The following is a 10299-nucleotide window of genomic DNA, read 5'->3' as shown; positions in this document are numbered from 1 at the left end:
CTGTTGTATGCCTCAGATATGTTTCGTTTCATTTGATCTTGAACTTGCAGCATAAGAAATCATCTAAAAAATTTCATGATATACATGGAACCATGTGACACATCCAGCCCAACCATCATATCAACACAAATATCAACACAAACGAGAGTTTGCTTTGGGCATGGATGTGTCACATGGTTTGATGACAATCATGAGAAATATAACCACAAGCTCAAGATCATCATATGCTACCCAGACCAAATCTAGGTAAGAATTTATATCATCACGGGCAACGAGGTTATGTAATCTACTGCGAACATTAGACGGAGGTAGGGTCTTTTGCACGTGCTCACCTAGGGCTCGACGGCGGGCGAGATGGTCGGCCGTGAAGTAGTGGACGTCGGCGGCGCGTCAAGCGTGGGCGCGGGGAGCGGGGAGCGTCGGCGCGGCGACCGTGGGCGCGGCGAGCGTGGCCGCGGCAAGCAGCGATTGTGGCCGCGGCGAGCGGCCTCCAAGGGCGCGACGTGCGTGGCCGCGGCTAGCGTGACCGCGGCGAGCGCCGAGCCTGGGCACAGCCAGCCTGGGCGCGGCAACCAGCAACCGGCGGCGAGGGCGTCGGCGTCCCGGTGGCGAGCGCCGGTGAGGCCGACCCCGGGCGCGAGCGTGGCGGGCCCAGCTCGAGCACCGGTGAGGAAGGTGGCGTAGCAGCCCCGCCGGCCGGCCACCCTTTGGCGAGAGGCCGAGAGCGTCGACGTCGGGCTCGCGAGTGCCGTCGAGGCCGTTGGCGGGCCGAGTGCCGACGCCGGGGTGGCGACCCCGTGGCCGTCTGGGCTTGGCGGCGTGCTTCGGTGACTGGTAGGCACGAGGGTGGCTGGGCCGGCGTGCGGGCGAGGGTGGCGGGGGCGGCGTGCGGGCGAGCTTGCGGGCGGGCGTGCGGCGTGGGCGAGCGTGTGGCCGTGCGGCGTGCGTGCGGCGGCGCGCGGGCGAGCGGCGGTGGGCGAGCATGCTGGCGTGCGGCAGCGGCGGACGGGAGCGCGGCGGCGGCGTACGGGCGGGGCGAGCGCGGCGGCGCAAGCAGAGTGCGTGTGTGGTGTGTGAGTGTCTGAGGCAGTGTGCGCCGATCTGGCCCACGACAAAGACACAACCTTTGTGGTGTGCCTCCGATCCGGCACACGGCAAAGGCATGTCTTTGCCGTGTGCCCTGGGCAGGGCACACAGCAAAGAATCATTTTCTTTTTTTCCCCTTCCTAATTATTTTTAATTAGTGTTTTCACTATTGTTTAACTAGTGTTTCAACTTCTGTAGTAAATAAGTAATAATTCAAAAAATGTATCATTCATTTCGTGCAAGAATAAATACTTCTTGCTTCATTATCACATGCAGATTAAATGTACTATTTCATGCTATTTGAATCCGATATGTAACAACTGAATCACCATTACGTGTTTAACTAAAATTTGTTCAAAATGCTCTAAATATCACAAAAAAATCACTCAACATTTTCTGTTCTATGATTGCACTGGAAAAATCATTATTTCATGCAGTTACACCTCCATTTCAATGTATGTCACATGGTACTATTTAATGGAGACAAGATATAAAAAATAACAAATAAATCTAAAAATTTATGAAATTTTGGCATGATAGATTCTAAGATGTGTATTGCATGTACAAAAAATTTTGAAGTCAACACCCAATTCGACTATCACTTTCACTTGAAATATCAACAGCTCCTTCTCAACTCTATAGATCTTCTTTGAAGATACTTCGGTTTATAAGGAGTATATGCGATAACTTGTGCTAAACATTTTCAATTTTTTTCCATAGCCTCCACTTATAAAATCATGATAGCATAACAAATCTTATATTTTTCAGAGTAAGTTTGCTTTTTATAGAATTTAAAAATTATTGGGGCACATGGTTCATGGCATGGCTCATGAGCAAGATCTTCAAATTTTGCATCCATTTTTTAGATTAGAGCTCAAATGGGAAAAAAATGATGTGAACAACTTTTTTTTGCTTCATTAATATTCTATTCACAATTATTGCAGTTCAAAGTTGACTTATTCTCTAATATTCCTTTTCACAAAATAGAAATGTTAAATATAGCAAAATGACCGAGAAAATTACCAAAACTTAATGTAGAGTCACACGTACAATATAGAGATAAACAAAAAAGTTTCAAACGGAGAACTAATTTTTTAAAGTCAAATTTGACGTGTGCTTAACAAAAACACACGGCAAAGAAGACTCTTTTGCCGTGTGTATATGTTTACCGTGTGCTTATTGCTCGGCACACGGCAAAGATGGGGCTATGCCGTGTGTCCATTTGTTTGCCATGTGCCCATTTGTTTGTTGTGTGCTAAACACTTGACACACGGCAAACATCATGTTTGCCGTGTGCCTGTATATTTTCCGTGTGCTACATTCTAGACACATGGCAAATAGTTGCCGTGTGCCCGACAATGTGCACACGGTAAAGCTTCTCGCACACGGTAAAGGTGGCGTCTCCCGTGGTGCATAGTAGTCGTTGCCGCGGTAGTAGTTCTGGGCTTCTGGCCGCCGAAATGTCCATGTCGGCCGCGGCCGCCCCCACGGTGCCCTCGTCCAGCACCCCGAAAGCCTCGACCGCCGTACCCCCTTCCACCATGGCCTGGATCAAACCCTGGGTTGAAACCAGGATTGAAACCATGGCCACGGTTGTTGAACAGCTGCCCTTGGCCGTTCCCACGGCCACCATTGAGCCAAGCCTGATCCTCAGATGCCGGTGGACCTGCTCCATCCTTCACCGCCATCTCCGTCCTCCCACTCCCGTATCGCATAGCGACCGCGTACGTGCGCCGGAGCGGAACAGGCGGCGCGCGTGAAAGACTAGGGTTGCGAATGCACCTTGTTCCTGTCCGAGCAAATAAGGCCACCAAGCCTGGCGTGGGCCTGAACCACCTGCCCGGCCCAACGAGCACCTGGCCTTCGTGGTCCGCTGGCAGCTTCCGTGATTTACTGAGCCTCGTCGATTCAAACCCAGCGATTTTTTCCTCCGTCACTGAAGGCACCCCATCCTGATTAATGCTGTTCCTCAGCAGTTTTTTATTTTTCATTGATTGCGAGTCCTGATTAGTCGCCTGCAATTTCTCCATACTGATGGAATTCAAAAAAATTGACCCCGCCAACCGTTGGTCCTCGTCGGAGCTTGCCGCCGGTGGGCTGAAGCTCGCCGGCGATAGGCAAAACGGAATGGCGTTCTGGGCACTTGCATTCTGGGCACTTCCTCGACTTTTTGCAGCCTTGAGAGATGAGGAACAGTGATCACCGCCTCTTTTCGAATTCACGGCTGGAGCGAATGTCGAACCCCTACGACTTGGAGCACCATTAATCCATCTCGCCGAAACAAAGGCATCCCCCAAAGTTTTTGGAGGAGAAACCCGTGGCGGTGGCAATGGTCCTTGCCATGGACGACTGTGTGTTTTGCGCTGGACCATTGCATCAATAATTCTCTTTGCCAAAGGTGGTGCAGTTCCTTTTGAAACACTAGTAGAACAATCACGTACCTCAGTGGAAGAAAGTTCCTGTTCTGCTTGCTGAAGATTTTGAACAGTGAACCCGGCCGCCGCAGCCTCGCTGATGAATTCTGACGTCGAGATGCTGTTTTCTTCAACCAAGAAATCCTCATCTACAGATGACTCAGAATCAGAGTCACCTGACGACCAGAATTTGGATGCGATCGCCTCAACGCCATGGACGGGTTTGGGACGGCCTGACGTCTCCACCGCCAGAGCAACAGCCCGGGACAGCGCCACCCTTGCCTCCTTGCATCGATCCGTTCGTCATCGTCTTCCGCGTCACCGGAGTCCTCTAGCTCAATGGAAGCGCCTCCCCGCGGAAGCAGGGCCCGCTTGGTCGCCGGAGCGAGCGTCAAGCGTCGCCCTCTCATTGCTCCTGTCTCAAAAATGCGCTATGGCGTGATGTCAACGATACACGCCTAACACTATGGTGTACTCACTTGTTAGATGCTCTCCACGCTGAATTGCTTGCATGCTTGGCTGGAGTTCGGGTGGCTGGGGAGCTAGGGATGAGTATAGTGATTATCGAGACTGATTCGATGCTAGCTCAGATGGCTCTGGAGACGAACTCGTTCGCCATGGAGCCCACAGTGTAAGGAACATGGCATCATTTATGCCATTTCAAGTGATTTTGGTGATCGAATGACAATATAACACTTGGACTAATATGATTGTTAAGATGACCATTCTCAGACTTTTAGGTTCAAGTGATGACAAAGAGAAAGAAAAGATAGGCGTAGCAAGGCCCGAAGGGCCGCCCCTACGGGGATTCCGATGGTTGTCGGAAGAACCGACGCCATGGCAGAAGGGAATCAAAGCCAAGTCAGCTTATGGGCACCGGATGAACCGACGGGACAAAAAGGAGCATCGGTGCATTGGGCGTCCTATGTTCCAGAGACGATGTCAAGAGGGCAGGAGAAGATTCTTCAGCACCGGTTCAACCGACGGTGCATCGGAGTATTGCATCGGTGCAATGACGTCAACGCCCAGGAGAAGATTCTTAAGCACCGGATGAACCGGTGATGCATCGGTACAAAGCATCGGTTCAACCGGTGATCACTGCGTCAGCTGTCAGGAGTTCAACGGCTACTTCGGGTTATGAGTGACCGGAAGAACCGACGCTACCTCAGTCAGAGGCATCGGTTCTTCCGGTGATACGCAGATTTTCTGCTAACCGTTGGAGCAACGGCTACAAGACTTGGTGGCCTATATATATGCCTCACCCCGGCCATTTGAAGTTTGCTGGAGTTGCTGGACATCCCACACACACCCAAGAACATCTCCAAGCCATACAAACGCATCAAGATCATATCCTTAGCCCTTAACACACTTTGAGAGTGTTGTGTAAAGGTTAGCTCTTAGTGAATGTGATTGCAAGACCTTGAGCCTTTGTGTTGTGGTTCTCTAGTGAACCAAAACAAGAGCTTGGTGCGCCGGCACCTTGGAGCGTGAAGCTCGCCGGCAACGTCATCGACCCTCCGACTTGGTGTGGAGCGGCGACGACATCTTTGTGCGGGGGATGTGGAGACCCCCATCCTTTGTGGAGATGCTCCTTAGTGGAACCCGGGGCCAAGGTGACCGTGATTGTGTTCACGGAAGAGACTTGGTGGCCGAGTAGCAATACTCTTAGTGAGTGCTACAACAACGTGGATGTAGGTGTGCCTTTGTGGCTAACCGAACCACGAGATAAACACCCGCGTCAAGAGTTTGCTATCTCCTATCCCGTTCTTTAAGCTTCCGCATTTTTTACTTGCAATCTTTGTGCCTTTACTTTTCATAGAGTAGTTTCTTGTTAGGAAAGGCTATAGGGTGCATAACTCTTTTGGGATAGGGGTTTCACACTAGAACAACCTAGTTGCACATCTAGATAGCTTATTTTAGTTTAAGTTTTGTGCAAACTATTTGGAGCCATAGGTCTAAGTTTTTATTAGTGCCTAATTCACCCCCTCTCCCTCTTAGGATAGAGCACCCGATCCTTACACACAGGAGGAGTGATCTATGAAATAGAGTCTGGTGAACTTGTTCTTTTCTTTAGTTGTAGTGTCTTTTTGTCCTAGAGAACGTAATAGGGGTTGCACATACTGTGGCGGCGTTTGGATATAAGTGTCCTCATAATATCACCTTTTCTTGGGAAGGTATGCCTTGTGGGCGTCGAAGACCCCTTGTGACCAGTGATATCACTGTGTCTCTGGTTTAACCGAATCAAAGCTCATTAAAAAACACCACTAGCCCCTAAACCAACAAGAAGAATGACGAAGGTGGTTGCACAGACCAAGTTGGAGTCTTCGCCGATTTAGGGTCTGCGCAAACACAGCCGGCGGATTGCAAATCAGCCGTTAGCCAAGATAGCCTCCTCGAAGCGCGCTGAGATCATACGCGTACCCATGCAGTAGTTTGGTGAAGTACCACCAGAGACTCAGCTCCTGCCGACGTTCGAAGAAGGCGGTCACAGAGCATACTTCAATGCTTCGCTGAGCAAAACCTGTCTCGGTGCTGTGAAGGAACTGTTCCCTTCGTTGTGTTGTACAGGTAATCTGGTGCTCGGCGCCTTGGGGAATTGGCTATCGGTTATCGTGGTGTCGTTGGTTGTTTTTGTTTCAGCGTAATTACAACCTCGCGTCAAGGTACTTAGCGTGAGGACCGCGTGTGCAACTAACCAAACTCTATTTTCTTCTTCTTCTTCTTAATACAAACATGATGATACATTGATACTGTAGATAGACTCGTAGTAAATTCATAGCTAGACACCTGCTAATAATAATAGATAATCAAATAAATAAAGGAGGGGGACGACTTGGCTAGCTGCTGATCGATGGATCGATGAACTAATTAATTAACGTCTGGTGAGGAAGAAGGGTCAACGACCTGGCCGGCGAAAACAAGCACGCGGCTATATATGGTCCTCCTTGATAAAGAAAAGGAATGGGTGATCCGCCACGAAGTCGACGACAGGTTCCGGAGAGTTTTACCCCCCAAAAAAAAAGGTTCCGGAGAGTCCATCCCAAATCCTAGAATCTCTAGCGCTGTGGCCGCTGCAGCGACGGTGCCTTTCTCGTTCACGTGGACAGAGCACTGGTGGACGATCGAGGGGACAGCCAGCGTCGCATCCATATCCTCATCGTCGGCGGCTTCTTCGGCCAGCGCCACCATCTCCGAGAAAGCGGGTCGGAGCAGCGCCGTCAGGTCCAGGCCGAGGTCTGCAAGGAAACGGGAGACGTCGGCTTTGAGGGAGACGTCGAATTTTGGGATCCGCAGCTCGCCGACGGGGACCCGCCGGTCGGGCACGGCCGCTTCGTGAAGGAGAGCGGCCGGGTTGGAGCTGAGCTGGCGCACCAGGCCCGGCAGCCCGTCGCGGTCGTCGGGGAGGTAGATGTACATGGAGAAGCTCTGCTCGCACCGCCCGCGGGCGTAGCGCATCCGCAGGACCTTGAAGCCGGGGTGGCAGCCGATCTGCATGTTGGCGTGGAGGTCGTTTCCCTCCATGAATGGCACGGTGACCTCGCGGCCGGCCGGTGAGACGTGGAAAGTTCCGTCCCGCGTCATCTCCGGCAGGAAGGGGTCGTACCAGTAGCCTCGGAAGTAGAGGGCGTTGGCGAGGACCAGCAGCGTGGAGGCGCTGATGGAGCTCTCCGGGAGGAGGCTCTGGAAGTGGCCGTCGGCATGTTTCTGAAGGAGATGGCTTTCGTCACGGCCTTGTACTTGGAGGCGGCCATGGTCGCAAAAGCGGGCTTGAGGACAAGGGAGGAGGGGTCCACCCAGACGCCCATGGCGCACCGGACCTCGGGCGGCGGCGCAGGGGCCTCCTCCTCCTCCTCGTCGTCGTTGACCTCGTCGACCAAGTTTTGGTGGGTGGCGAGGACGTAGGAGGCCACCTTGGAGGCGAGAGCCGCATGCGCGTCCCCGCCAGCGGGGCCGAGGAAGGAGGCGATCTGGTCCCGCACGGCGCCCGTGGCCCCGGCCGCGAGGAGGGAGAGGATGGCGTGGAAGGAGATGGGCGACAAGGCCATGTTCGTGGGCTCTTCCTGGTGGTGGCTGACGAGCAGCATGGAGAATGCGGCGAGGTCCCGCGCTGCAGCCGCGACGACCTGTTCGTCCTCCATTAAACTGTTGCTGTAGCTGGCTATGGATGGATCTGAATGCAAGCAAGCATTGTTTATATAGTATATATAAAGGGAGGCTAAGCTAGCTGCAGGCTTTACACGCACGCGCTTTTCCTTGCGGCTATCGAGATAACATGCGGCCACCCCCGCACAACATCAACATGCAATGTGGGCTTCGTTCGGTTACAGTTAACACGCGTATCGAATGCCGCCGGTTCGGTTTGCATTATTGTTTGCTTGCCTGCCACGACCATCGTGTGCTATGCTAGCTAGATGGACACCTTAACGCGCGATCTGTCGCGCGGTAGGCGCAACGCGCGACATCATTTTGGCCCCCTTTTACCCACGCGCAACTCTATCCTATCAAATCAATGTCCACTGCAATAATCTTTTTAGTAGGAGATAGCTTTTTAAAAAATATTACATCTTTTTCATACGAGCTCCGTTTTGAATACTAATTGCACCGATGTGTTTTACATGATAAGACGGTCAAAATGAGATCCCACTTGTATATATTTTGGAGATGTTTTGCACTGATAGGCGGCGGATGGGCTCGATCAATCATATCTCTTGTTATTATTGTCTATTTGTATCTATCAGATAGTAGTAGGTTGCATTGGGCATTTGGCTTATTCGGTGCCTTGCGGCACTGCTTACCGAGTACCCACTACCCACTACCCACGACTCTTCATGAGGCCTTATTTCAATGAAGGGCACTTTGACAAATCTGGACTCTTATGCTTTATTATTTTGCCTCTTATTTTTTTTAGGAACATAGCTTCTTCATTTATCACATGAACCGATGACAATCCAACTGAAGACAGCGAAATAATAAGAAGCTAGGGAGTTCAGCGAAATAATGCTATCAATATCATGACTCATGAGAGGCAAATCTAGCACACAATGCGCAGCAGTATTCGCAGCTCGTTTGGCATGCACCACCGAAAAACTGGAGAAAGATGCCGTCATGTCCTGAATATATCCTCCAGGATGACCGAGATCATGGACCTGTGCGTCACAAGCGTGTTCCACAAACTCACTAGTACCACCGAGTCTGTTTCTGCAATAATCCCTCTCGTGTCATTCGGAGCTATGAGCCGAACACCATCTCTGAGCGCCTCCGCCTTTGCCATGGATCAGAGCTGAAGCCGTTTATGGAAGCCACCACTATATCACAACCTCATTTTAGCGTCACACGTCGGTAGGTAAAAATCAGTTATCACCGATAGACTATCGGTCAGTAAAAATGCACGTCGCATCATCAGTTGGTAATGCGAGATTTTACATCCAACAATCAATTGCTACTTCTATTTCCATTCATCGTTAGACGATTTGTCGGTAAAGAGGTAATATAGCATCCACCCAGCAGGTAATATAGCATCCACCCAGCAGGTAATATAGCATCCACCCAGCACCAGCAGTCGGCAAATGTAGCTTTAATTTTGGGCCGCACGAAGTCCACTTGGAGCTGCACAGAATTTTGAAGGCCCAGCCCAATTTCCTCTTGTCGTATGGAAGGCCTGAGCTAAACCCTAGCTTCATCCCCAAATCCGGCGGCTGCGGCGAGCTTGCATGCGCCCAGCTGACACCTCCTTCGCAGCTCCGCCCCACGTTCTCCCGCACTGCCGCCGCCGCATCCCGCCGGAGCTCCATCCCACGCTCTCCTGTGGTTCGTTTGCCGACACATCGCTGCCGGAGCTCCATCCCACACCCGCCCGTGGCGCATCCGCCACGCCTCCCTGCTGCAGCTCCGGCCCGCGCTCACCTGAGCCACCGTCGATACCTCCCTGCCACCGCCGATACCTTCCTACACCCGCCCGTGCCTTGTATAGCGACAAATTTTAGCGGCAAATAGTTAGTGTCGGTATAAGACCGATGATCGGTCGTTAAAACGACTTGTACCAACCACAATGGAGTCATGGATTTTGGGCTGTGGTACACGCCGGGAAGATGCTGTGTTATCCAGTAGGTATTTGATTACGGGCCTACTTAATTGGCTACCAAAATACGGGCATACCAAATATGGGAATGTCAAAATATGGCATGCCAATTTTTTTACCCAAACATTGGCAATTTTAGAATAACACTTATTAAGTGAGCTATCTTTTTTGAATTCCAACCAAATGAGCGCTAAAATTTATAGGCTTACTCATATTTTAGGCAGATTTTATACTCAACAAATCAGACTCTAAATATCAACTCTGACAAATCTGCCTCCCCAAATTGCTGCCGCGTGGCTCTTCGTGGGATCCAACGGGACAACGTGGGAGACGCATGGCTTGGCTCGCGAAGGTGGTTTTCTATCATTCTATGCACGACACTCATGTCGGCTCAGACATGCTGCTCGCCTCCTCGTTCCATTGGGCCTTCCCTCGCCTCCTTCCCCTAAATCAGACCCCAAGCCCTCGCCACCGCCACCACCTGTAGAACACTCTCTTCCCGCGATGGCAAGGTACCAGTGTACCTCTATGGCCGGGGCTGCAACTCCGACACAGCGACAACTGCCTGTGTACTCCCTGCCGCCACAGGCTTCAGCTCTTCCATCGGAGCGAAGAGCATCTTCAGTAGATTGCTTATATTCACCTCCCAATGTAAAACAAACTGCCATTTGATGGATTTTGGAGATAAGAGAGAGCTCCAACAAATTACCAATAGCTTCC

General features: G+C 51.4%; 1 pseudogene; it reads right to left on the bottom strand.

Moving 5' to 3' along the window:
* Positions 1-2401: 2401 nt before the first annotated feature.
* LOC120653574 lies at positions 2402-7639 on the bottom strand (annotated as a pseudogene).
* Positions 7640-10299: the final 2660 nt, after the last annotated feature.

Source organism: Panicum virgatum, chromosome 1N (genome assembly GCF_016808335.1).
Source record: "Panicum virgatum strain AP13 chromosome 1N, P.virgatum_v5, whole genome shotgun sequence".
Classification (NCBI taxonomy): domain Eukaryota; kingdom Viridiplantae; phylum Streptophyta; class Magnoliopsida; order Poales; family Poaceae; genus Panicum; species Panicum virgatum.
Note: the sequence above shows the minus strand (reverse complement) of the source record. Positions and strands in the feature narration are given on the sequence as shown.